Raw genomic sequence first — 9,145 nt, forward strand, 5'->3', positions numbered from 1 at the left:
TTCGTGGTGGGGTGGATCCCGCACCTGGGATCGGAGGAGGGACCCGGAAGAGGCTGCAAATCCCCCGCCTCTCCCTGCCTCAGTTTCCCCGCCCGGACAGTGGGTCCAAGGACAGCACCTTTACGGGGGTGGTGCGCGAGGCTCCCTCCGTCTGAGCTGCTCTGTTTGCCGCTGTTTAGGTAATAGTAACTGCAGCGCCGCGCCGCCGGCAGTTTCGGAGCGTGCACTTGCCGCGCCTGGGTCAGCACCCCACCGAGCGGGGTCCCCCTCCCCCGCAGCGCCGGAGTCCCTCCGAGGTGCAGACCCCGACCCCACCCGGCAAGGCCGGCCCGGAGTCGCGGGGGGCGGGGCCCGGGGGCTTCTCGAGCTCCCGCGAGATGCTGCCGCGCAGGCCTGCGGAAAACGGAGAGATACACCTGTTATCTCCCTAAACTCCACGGGAGCCCCCGCACTAGGATTCCCCACCCCCCCCCCCCCGTTTGCAGATGTGGAAACTGAGGCACAAAAATGAAAAGCCCCTCCCCGCCCCCTCCAGTGGTGGAAGAGTTAGTGCGATTTAATAACCACATCTACGAGGCCTTTGCCCGGCACCGCCTTACATCGACCCTGTAAGGTAGGGTAGTAGGTCCCTCACCTTACAGATTAGAAAACAGGTTTATATGCCCATGTATAACAATGACATATATATGATCAGTTTACATATATCTTACATGTATACACAGTATTTAGTATGCCTGTTTACATGCCAAATACAGGTATGTAAGGTATTTGGCACCATAGCACACATATATAGAGGTATCATTTATCATATGGAGGTATATGTGGTATTTAGTGTATGACTGGACCACATATATATATACTAGTATGTATAAGTCTCATATACACATCATGTATATTAGTTCATATGTATCTTATGTATGTGTATATATGGTATTTAGGGTGATTACATCTCATATACACACAGGGCAATATGGTATTTATGTGTGCAGGGCATTTAGTGGGAAGGAAGACCGGTTAAAAACGCAGGTTCTGATCACTTCTCGGCCTTTTGGCTAAGATCAAGTGTAGTATCTGTTCTTATCAGTTTAAAACGCAGGTTCTGAGACCCTGTGGCCCCAGATGACCTAAAAGACCCTGGTCTCCACTTTTGTATTTCCAGAGTTTCTTGTAATTTAAAAGGACCTGTTGTTGCTGTGGAAACAGCAGTTCAGTTTGGTGATTCCTTGGTAAGTTGAACACAGAATTAGCACACGACCCAGCAGTTCCACTCAGGTATGTGTATACCTCAAAGAATTGAAAACAGGGACTCAAACCCTTGGCCGTGAATATTCACAGCACTATTACTCACAATCGCCAAAAGGCGGAATGGAAACTTCATGCTCAGTGAAAGAAGCCAGACAGGAGGGCCATGAACCATGTGATTCTGTTTACATGAAATGTCCACAGCAGGTAAATCCGTGGAGACACAAAGCAGATTGGTGGTCGCCAGGGGCTGGGGGAAGGAGGGAGTGGGGAGAGACTGCGTTGTGTGTATAAGGTCTCCTTTTGGGGGTGGAGATGTTTTGGTTCGGAAGTGGACAGCAATGATCAGGACACAGCACTGTGAATGTACTAAATGCTGCTGAATTGTACCCTTTAAATTTGGTAAAATGGTAAATTTTATGTTATGTGTATTTGACTATAATAAACCAGGGGGAGGCTTGTTGTAGACCCAATCCTATGTAGAGTCCTGGGATAAAGGCTAATAAAAGGAATCCCCCCCCCCCAGTTTGGGGGTGGGGGGGATGTTCTATATACAGATGGTAATAATAAAATAAAATAGGGGCACCTGGCTGGTTCAGTCAGTAGAATATACAACTCTTGGTCTCAGGGATGTGAGTTCAAGGCCACATTGGGCATGGAGCTTACTTAAAAAAAATTAAAACATTTCCATACTCTTACCATATGGCACATGCTTTTTTACTCACTTGTTGAAATCTCATAATGACCCTGTGTGATGGGCACCTTATCCTCATTTTCCAGAAGAGGAAACTGAGGCACGTGGAGGGTAAGTTACTTGCCCAAAGACACGCAGCAGGTAAGTGGCAGTGCTGGGAGTTGAACCCAGGTTTCAGGCTCCTGTGGCCTCACAGCTCACCAGCCCAGGGTGACATCTGTCAGAGGAGAGCTGTGAACAAGGTCTGGGTCGGCACAAAGGAAACAGGCTCTGCTTGTCTCCAGAGCCCTGTGAGCTGGGTCCAGGATGGTGGGGGTGCCAGGCAGGGTGGGCCTGGGTCTGATCCTGCCTCGGAGAGATGTCTCCACTGTCCACCTCCCCAGCCACACTGGGGGTGTCTGGGCAGTGGGAGCCCATGTGGTATGGCTGCTGTGTCTGTTTCTGTGGATGAGAAGGAATGGGGTGTGCAGCCCCCTTGGGATTCTCTCTCTACTCGCTCACTTTCTTTTAAATAAATAAACATTAAAAAAAAATACTGGGGTGCCTGGGTGGTTCAGTCGGTTGAGCGTCCAACTTCTGCCCAGGTCATGATCTCGCGATTTGTGAGTTCAAGCCCAGTGTCAGGCTCTGTGCTGACAGCTCAGAGCCTGGAGCCTGCTTCGGATTCTGTGTCTCCCTCTCTCTGCCCCTCCCTGGCATGCACTCTCTCTCATCAATAAACACTAAAAAAAATTAAAAAATTTTTAACCATCTAGGCCTTCACAGAAAGTTTGCCAACACTTGGCCATCAGCCAACTGTAATCTGCGAGAATTACAGACTCTTTTTCACCACGATGTGCCGAGGTCTCCACTTGGTCTCATGGTCTTTGGTGGCTCTCTCTGGGTGGGCTCCTCCACATCAGGTGGCGGGATGCTGACATGGGATGGCTCCATTCTTTCAGCTCTAGGCCTCCCTGTGGGCCAGACCTGCCACTGTCCTTGGTGCTGAACGCCGCCAGCTGTCTGTGTACCTGGCACTTCAAGAAGGGAATGAATGTGATTCTCTGTTCAGTGGCTGTTTGTTTGCAGCAGGATCTGGGGACTCTCCTGCAAGGAAAGTTTGCTGGATGGGAGCTTTGTGTGGCTCCCTCTATTCACTGTATTAGTTTACACTGGCAGCAATGGAAATCTATTTTCCCCCGGTTCCAGAAGCTGGAAATCTTAGATCGAGGTGTCCGCAGGGTTGGTTCCTCCTGAGGCTCCTCTCCTTGGCTTGCAGACACCAGCCCCCTCGCTGCTTCTTCACGTTACTCCGCTGTGCCTGTGTGAGCCCCTGCTGTCTGTCTCCTTATAAGGACACCAGCCATTGGATTAGGATAATGGTCCCACTAAGGCCCTATCTCCAAACACAGTCACATTTTGAAATTACCAGGCATTAGTATTCCAACATAGAAATTTGGGGGGAAACTGTGCAATCTGTGACATCCCCAAAGGGTAGACATTTGACCTCTGATATCTGTGGCTGATGTCTACGTGGGCACTCACCTTGGGCTCACTCTCCTTTCTTCCTTCCTTCCTTCATGGTGTGCAGTTGGTCTGGGGACACAGCAATCCTGTCGGAGACCACCTTTCCCACTTGCATCCAGGAGGGGACAGGGACCACCCCTCACCTGTGGATAGCGAGGAGAGGGATGTGTTCACACTGCCACTTCCCCTTCCCCGATCCATCCCCTGGGTGCCGTACCCCACGTGTCTCCAGGCATGGCGGTGCAAGATAGTGGAGGGAGCCGCCAAGAAGCAGAGCCTCCTTGTAATTGGCTGTGAGGAATAACGTCCCAGGCCTTTGGGGCTTCTGGCTGCATTTAGTCCACGCTGACCCGGGTCTATGACCCCACCCATTGCCTGCACCCTCTGTGGGTGGTCAGGCACCATTCCTGCTTAACGGACAAGGAGGCCCCAAGGAAGCTCACTGATCACCACCTAGTAAGTGTCAGGACCAGAAACTTAACCCAGGATCCGCTGACCCCAGAGCTGACTCGATCACCCTGCAACACCACACAGGCTACAGGCCAGGGGTCTGGTCTGCTTCTTCCCCACCCCCAGATGTAGCTTGTGTGGCCTGTCCCGTTCTGGTCCAAATAGCATTTCTTAAGTATGGAAACTGAGTGCCATTTAGAAACAAACATTGCAAATAAAAAGTCTGTCTTTTCGGCTCCCAGATCCCAATACTCCCAAAGTATTAGTGCTTTGAGCCTCAGTTTCCTCCCCTGGAAAACTGGGATAAGAATAGTACTCTAGATAGGAATTATTTATTAATAAATATTTTATTATTGATAATAGAGCACTATTATGTTTATTTACTATTTATTGTTGACAATAATAGAGCACAATCATCATTAATAAAATAATAGAATTTTATTAAGGCTGTGGATGACGTAGGTATTGGATAACCATGTGCTTAACTCAAAAGGCTTCATGGTCACAAGAATTCCATCCAGCGTGTTAGGGCTGGTGGAGAGAGTAGTGGTTAGTCTAAGATTTGAGAGAGGATTGTTCTTCTCCCATACTTCCAAAACTTCCAAGAGATTCCCGGCTTTGCCTGTGAAGGCTTGCCACCACCACCACCCCCCACCACCACTAAGTTTCAGCAGAATGAGCCTCCTTCTACCCCATCTCTGAGGTGGTGGCTTGGGGCCCAGTCTCCTGGTCTGACCATTCCCAGGCCAGGAATCTGGGGCGGTGAGGGGCAGTCGGCTTATCCAGCAGACCCCTTCCTCAGATTCTGGGGCACGTGTGCTGGGTTGCTGAGGTTCTGACAGGGTTCCCAACAGCAGGGCAGTGTCTAGGCACGTGAGGGCAGAGGGGCCACCCCCACTCTGGCCTGATTGTCCTGGGGCTGCAGCTTGGCCAGAGGCCAGCAGGGAGCCCTGTCCAGTCACCATGGTGAGGCTGAGTGACCGTGGCTTTTATTTCCTGACGCTTTGACATCTTGGGGCCTTGATGACGCTGGAGAGACTGCCCCCTCCCAGACCTAGCTAATTCCTAGAGACAGGAAACGACTCATCCGTAAATAGGCTTTCCAAACACCAATCAACCCATCCAGAGCCCCCACCCCAGGAAGCTTCTCCATCAGGCTCTCATGCTCCAGCCGCCATCGGCCTGTCCTCCTTCCCCAGGCAGGTACCAGACAGTTCTGCAGCACCCATGTGCCCCGCAGCCATGACATGATTCAAACCAGGAGATCCTAAACCTGCTCACCCTGCCTCCTTCCTTCCTGTGGGACTAAGGGACACAAGCTACATCCAGGTCTCCAGGAGCCACGTCAGGTCTGGAATGGAATGGACTGGGGCCTGAGAAGACTAACTCGCTTATCCACAGTCCAGCTGGCTAGCGTTTATTGTGTGCCATCCCTGGCTCATTCATACAGCAAACATTTATGGAGTGCCCACTGTGTACCAGGCACTGTTATAAGTCCTGGGGAAACAAGAGTGAGCAAAACAGACGAAGTCAAAGCTCTGCCCTCATTCCTGTGAAGACAGATGACCAATAAAATCAGTACTCAGACAGACTGTGGTCTGTGCAGTGGAGGAGCACGCGGCCACGGACGGAGCTACGATTTCAAAGAGGGAAGTCAGGAAGGTGATGTTTCAGCAGGGACCTCGTGTCATTCAGGCTCCTCCAGAAAAACAAGCCCTATCTTATTATACACGTATATCATATTATATATACACATGTATATCATATTATATATATACACGTATATCATATATATACATGTATATCATATTATATATAAATGCATATCATATATATACACATGTATATCATATTATATATACACACGTATATCATATTATATATATACATGTATATCATATTATATATATACACGTTTAACATATTATATATACATGTATATCGTATGATACATATCTTTATATATCATGTATTTTATTACATATCATATATACCCTATCATATCTCATTGTATATGTATCTTATATATACTTCTAAAAGTATCTTATTTTAGGGGAGGCTGGGTGGCTCATTCAGTTAAGCTTATGACTTCGGCTCAGGTCATGATCTCACAGTTCATCAGTTCGAGCCCCACATTGGGCTCTGTGCTGAAAACTCAGAGCCTGGAGCCTGCTTCAGATTCTGTCTCCCTCTCTCTCTCTGCCCTCCCCCACTCTCTCTCTCTCAAAAGTTAAAAAAAAAATTAAAAATAATCTTATTTTATAACTATTATACATATATTACAAAAAATATATAATGTACATTATATAGTATATAGTTATAGTAATTATAGTATAATTATATAATGCATATATTATATATATGTTACATGTGTGTGATATTTAAGTATAAATTTGTATATTAAATATGAGTATAAAAACATCCACTTCTCCTGGGTACCAGATGAGTGGGGATTTGCCTGACACCAAAACAATGTTTCCTACAATTTGACTCAACTGTCTACCCAGAGGCAACATCAGATCCCACAGGTTAAGGGCTCGGCCCACAAGACAGCCCCCCCCCCCCCCGCCCCACGGTTTCAGATGCCATTCACAAGTCCAGACTGTCACCTGCCCTTCTGACTGGGTGACTCAGTCAGTTCAGCGTCTGACTCTTGATTTCCACTCGGGTCACGATCTCATGGTGGATGGGTTCGAGATCCATCAGCACAGAGCCTGTTTGGGATTCTCTCTGCCCCTCCCCTGCATTCATATTCTCTCTCTCTCTCTCTCTCTCTCTCTCTCTCTCTCTCAAAATAAATAAATAAACTTAAAAAAAAAAGTTCCACATCCCTATCCTTGGGTTTGGTTAATGTGTTAGTGGGGCTCACAGAACTCAGGAGCATTTCACTCACCAGGTTACGGGTTTATTCTAAAAGGATGTGATACAGGACACAGATGAAAAGCCACATGAAGACGTACACAGGGCGGGGTCTGGGAGGGTCCTGGGGAGTTGGGGTGTCACCACCTGGTATGTGGATGTGGCCACCGACCTGGCAGCTCTGTGAATGCTGTGTTTTGGGATTTTATGGAGGCTTCCTCACGTAGGCATGGTCAATCATTAACTTCATTTCCAGCCCTCTCCCCTCGCTAGAGAATGGGTTGGGGGAGGGGTGGTGCTGAAAATCCCAACCTTCTTTAAAAAAATTTTTTTTAATGTTTATTTCTGAGACAGAGAGATAGAGCATGAGTGGGGCAGGGGCAGAGAGAGAGGGAGACACAGAATCCAAGGCAGGCTCCAGGCTCTGGGCTGTCAGCAAAGAGCCCGACGTGGGGCTCGAACTCACAAACCATGAGATCATGACCCGAGCCGAAGTCGGTCGCTCAACTGACTGAGCCACCCAGACGCCCCTCAAAATCCCAACCGTCTAATCATGGCCTGGTCTTTCCGTGACCAGCCCTCCAGGGGCCCACCCAGAGTCACCGCATTAGAACAGGAGACACTGCTATCAACCAGGAAATTCGAGTCGATTTAGGGGCTCTGTGCCAGGAACCAGGGGCAGAGACAAATATATACAAAATGTTTCTACTATCTCTCCAGGGGGCACAAACCATTCAGTCTACAGCACTGTTTTCCGTCATGTAGTTTACGAATGAGGAAAATGAGGCGCAGAGAGGTTAAGAAACTTGCCCAAAGTCACACAGCAAGGTCAGAGCCTGGATCTGAACCCAGGCAGGCAGCCTGGCTTCGGAGCCTCTGTCGCTATTGGCTCCAGTCTTCTGCCCCCTTCCTTCATTCGTGGAGTGAGGGCCTCGTGTCTCGCTGCAGGGGTGGCAGTGACACCAGGTACTTGCTACATTATGGAGTCCTACCTGCCAGCTGCCGTTCTAAATTTTTACAGGTATTAACTCATTTTCACTGACTCAGGAAATTTGTGTAAAATGATACAAAAGATTCTACTTGTCTTCCTGTTGGGGGTGGGTGAAGGCCGCAGGAGTGGGGGTCCTGCCTGAGACAGCCCCACGCCCAGCCCCTCACGCCCAGGCGGTGTGATCTCACTGCAGCCTCTGAGCATCTCTGAGCCTCGGCGCCCCCATCTGCCGCCTGGACAGCGTGGGGAGGACACCAGCGTGGTGTCGGGCCCAGGGTGCGCGTGCTAAGCGCTCCATAAACACTAGCCGTCATATCGTGTCCCCTCGCCCCTCTCGCAAAAACGGTGTTGAACTTCCCATCCGTCTTCTGGGCCCTTCACGGGGAGTCTTCACCTGTCTGCTTAAACCTCTCCTGAGCAGCCTGGCTGGCCACCCCGTCTGGGCCGGCCTCAGCCCCGGCTGGCTCTCCTGCTCTGCACTCCTCTGCTCCTCTACCTCACCCCTACTGCCCCGTGGCTCTTGAATGTAAGCTCCACCACGCACGAGCCTTATCCGGGCTCAGCGTGGCCCCCGTCCCACGCCCAGGGGACGTAGAATGAGTGCCCACCGGGGCCTGACAGCCATCGGGCCTGTCTCTGTCCCTGGCCTCAGTGTCCCCCATCATGTCCCGGTTTCACGGACAAGGTGGCAGTGAGTGAAAGGGGAGCCACCGCCCCTTCTCGCCTCACCCCTCCACTCCCTGACGTTCTGGGAGAACTGGGAGCATGGAGCAGGGAGACATGGATGGCCTCATCTCAGCAGTACAGTGAAGGTGCCAACGGAGTGTGGACCCGGGACGGTGTCGGCAGCGGAAGGGAAGGAAGCACAGGGGCGTGGGGACGACCGCTGCTGGCTCCGGCTGCCAGATACCCAGTCCCTCCGCACCCAGCAGGACAGGCTTCCGTGTGCCCCTTCCTGACACACTGAGAGGCCACCGCCCAGCCGGCACGCAGATGGGAGGGGAGCCAGCCACCAGCACAATCCCAGCAGGAGCCACTTGGGCCATGTCTGGTCCCGCTCCGAAGGGCAGACCTGCCTCAGAGTGGCATCTCCCGGGCTGCTGGCTGGAACACATGTCCCCAGACGGACCTAGCTGACCACTTGGGGTGAGACCCGGTTCGTTTTCTTTGTAGGAGAGAGAGACAGAGATAGAGGGGGGCTTTGTTCTCGGAGGCCCTGTGTTGTGGGGTCCACTTGCGATGCCTGAACGGCAGCCCCGGAGGCCTCACTGCCCCGTTTCAGGCTGCGGCAGCTGCAGTCAGGGCTCGGTCCCCATCCAGCCACCATTCACGCTTGTCATCACTCACCACAGGGCCTCTGCACGCGCTGCTGTGGATTTCAGTCACCAGGGACAGCTGTGCCC

At 50.9% G+C, this 9,145-nt stretch overlaps 1 pseudogene; it reads left to right on the forward strand.

Moving 5' to 3' along the window:
- The first annotated feature begins 1,032 nt into the window (after positions 1–1,032).
- LOC131500529 (U2 spliceosomal RNA) lies at positions 1,033–1,213 on the forward strand (annotated as a pseudogene).
- The last annotated feature ends 7,932 nt before the right edge of the window (positions 1,214–9,145 follow it).

The sequence above is a fragment of the Neofelis nebulosa genome, chromosome 17 (genome assembly GCF_028018385.1).
Source record: "Neofelis nebulosa isolate mNeoNeb1 chromosome 17, mNeoNeb1.pri, whole genome shotgun sequence".
Taxonomy (NCBI): domain Eukaryota; kingdom Metazoa; phylum Chordata; class Mammalia; order Carnivora; family Felidae; genus Neofelis; species Neofelis nebulosa.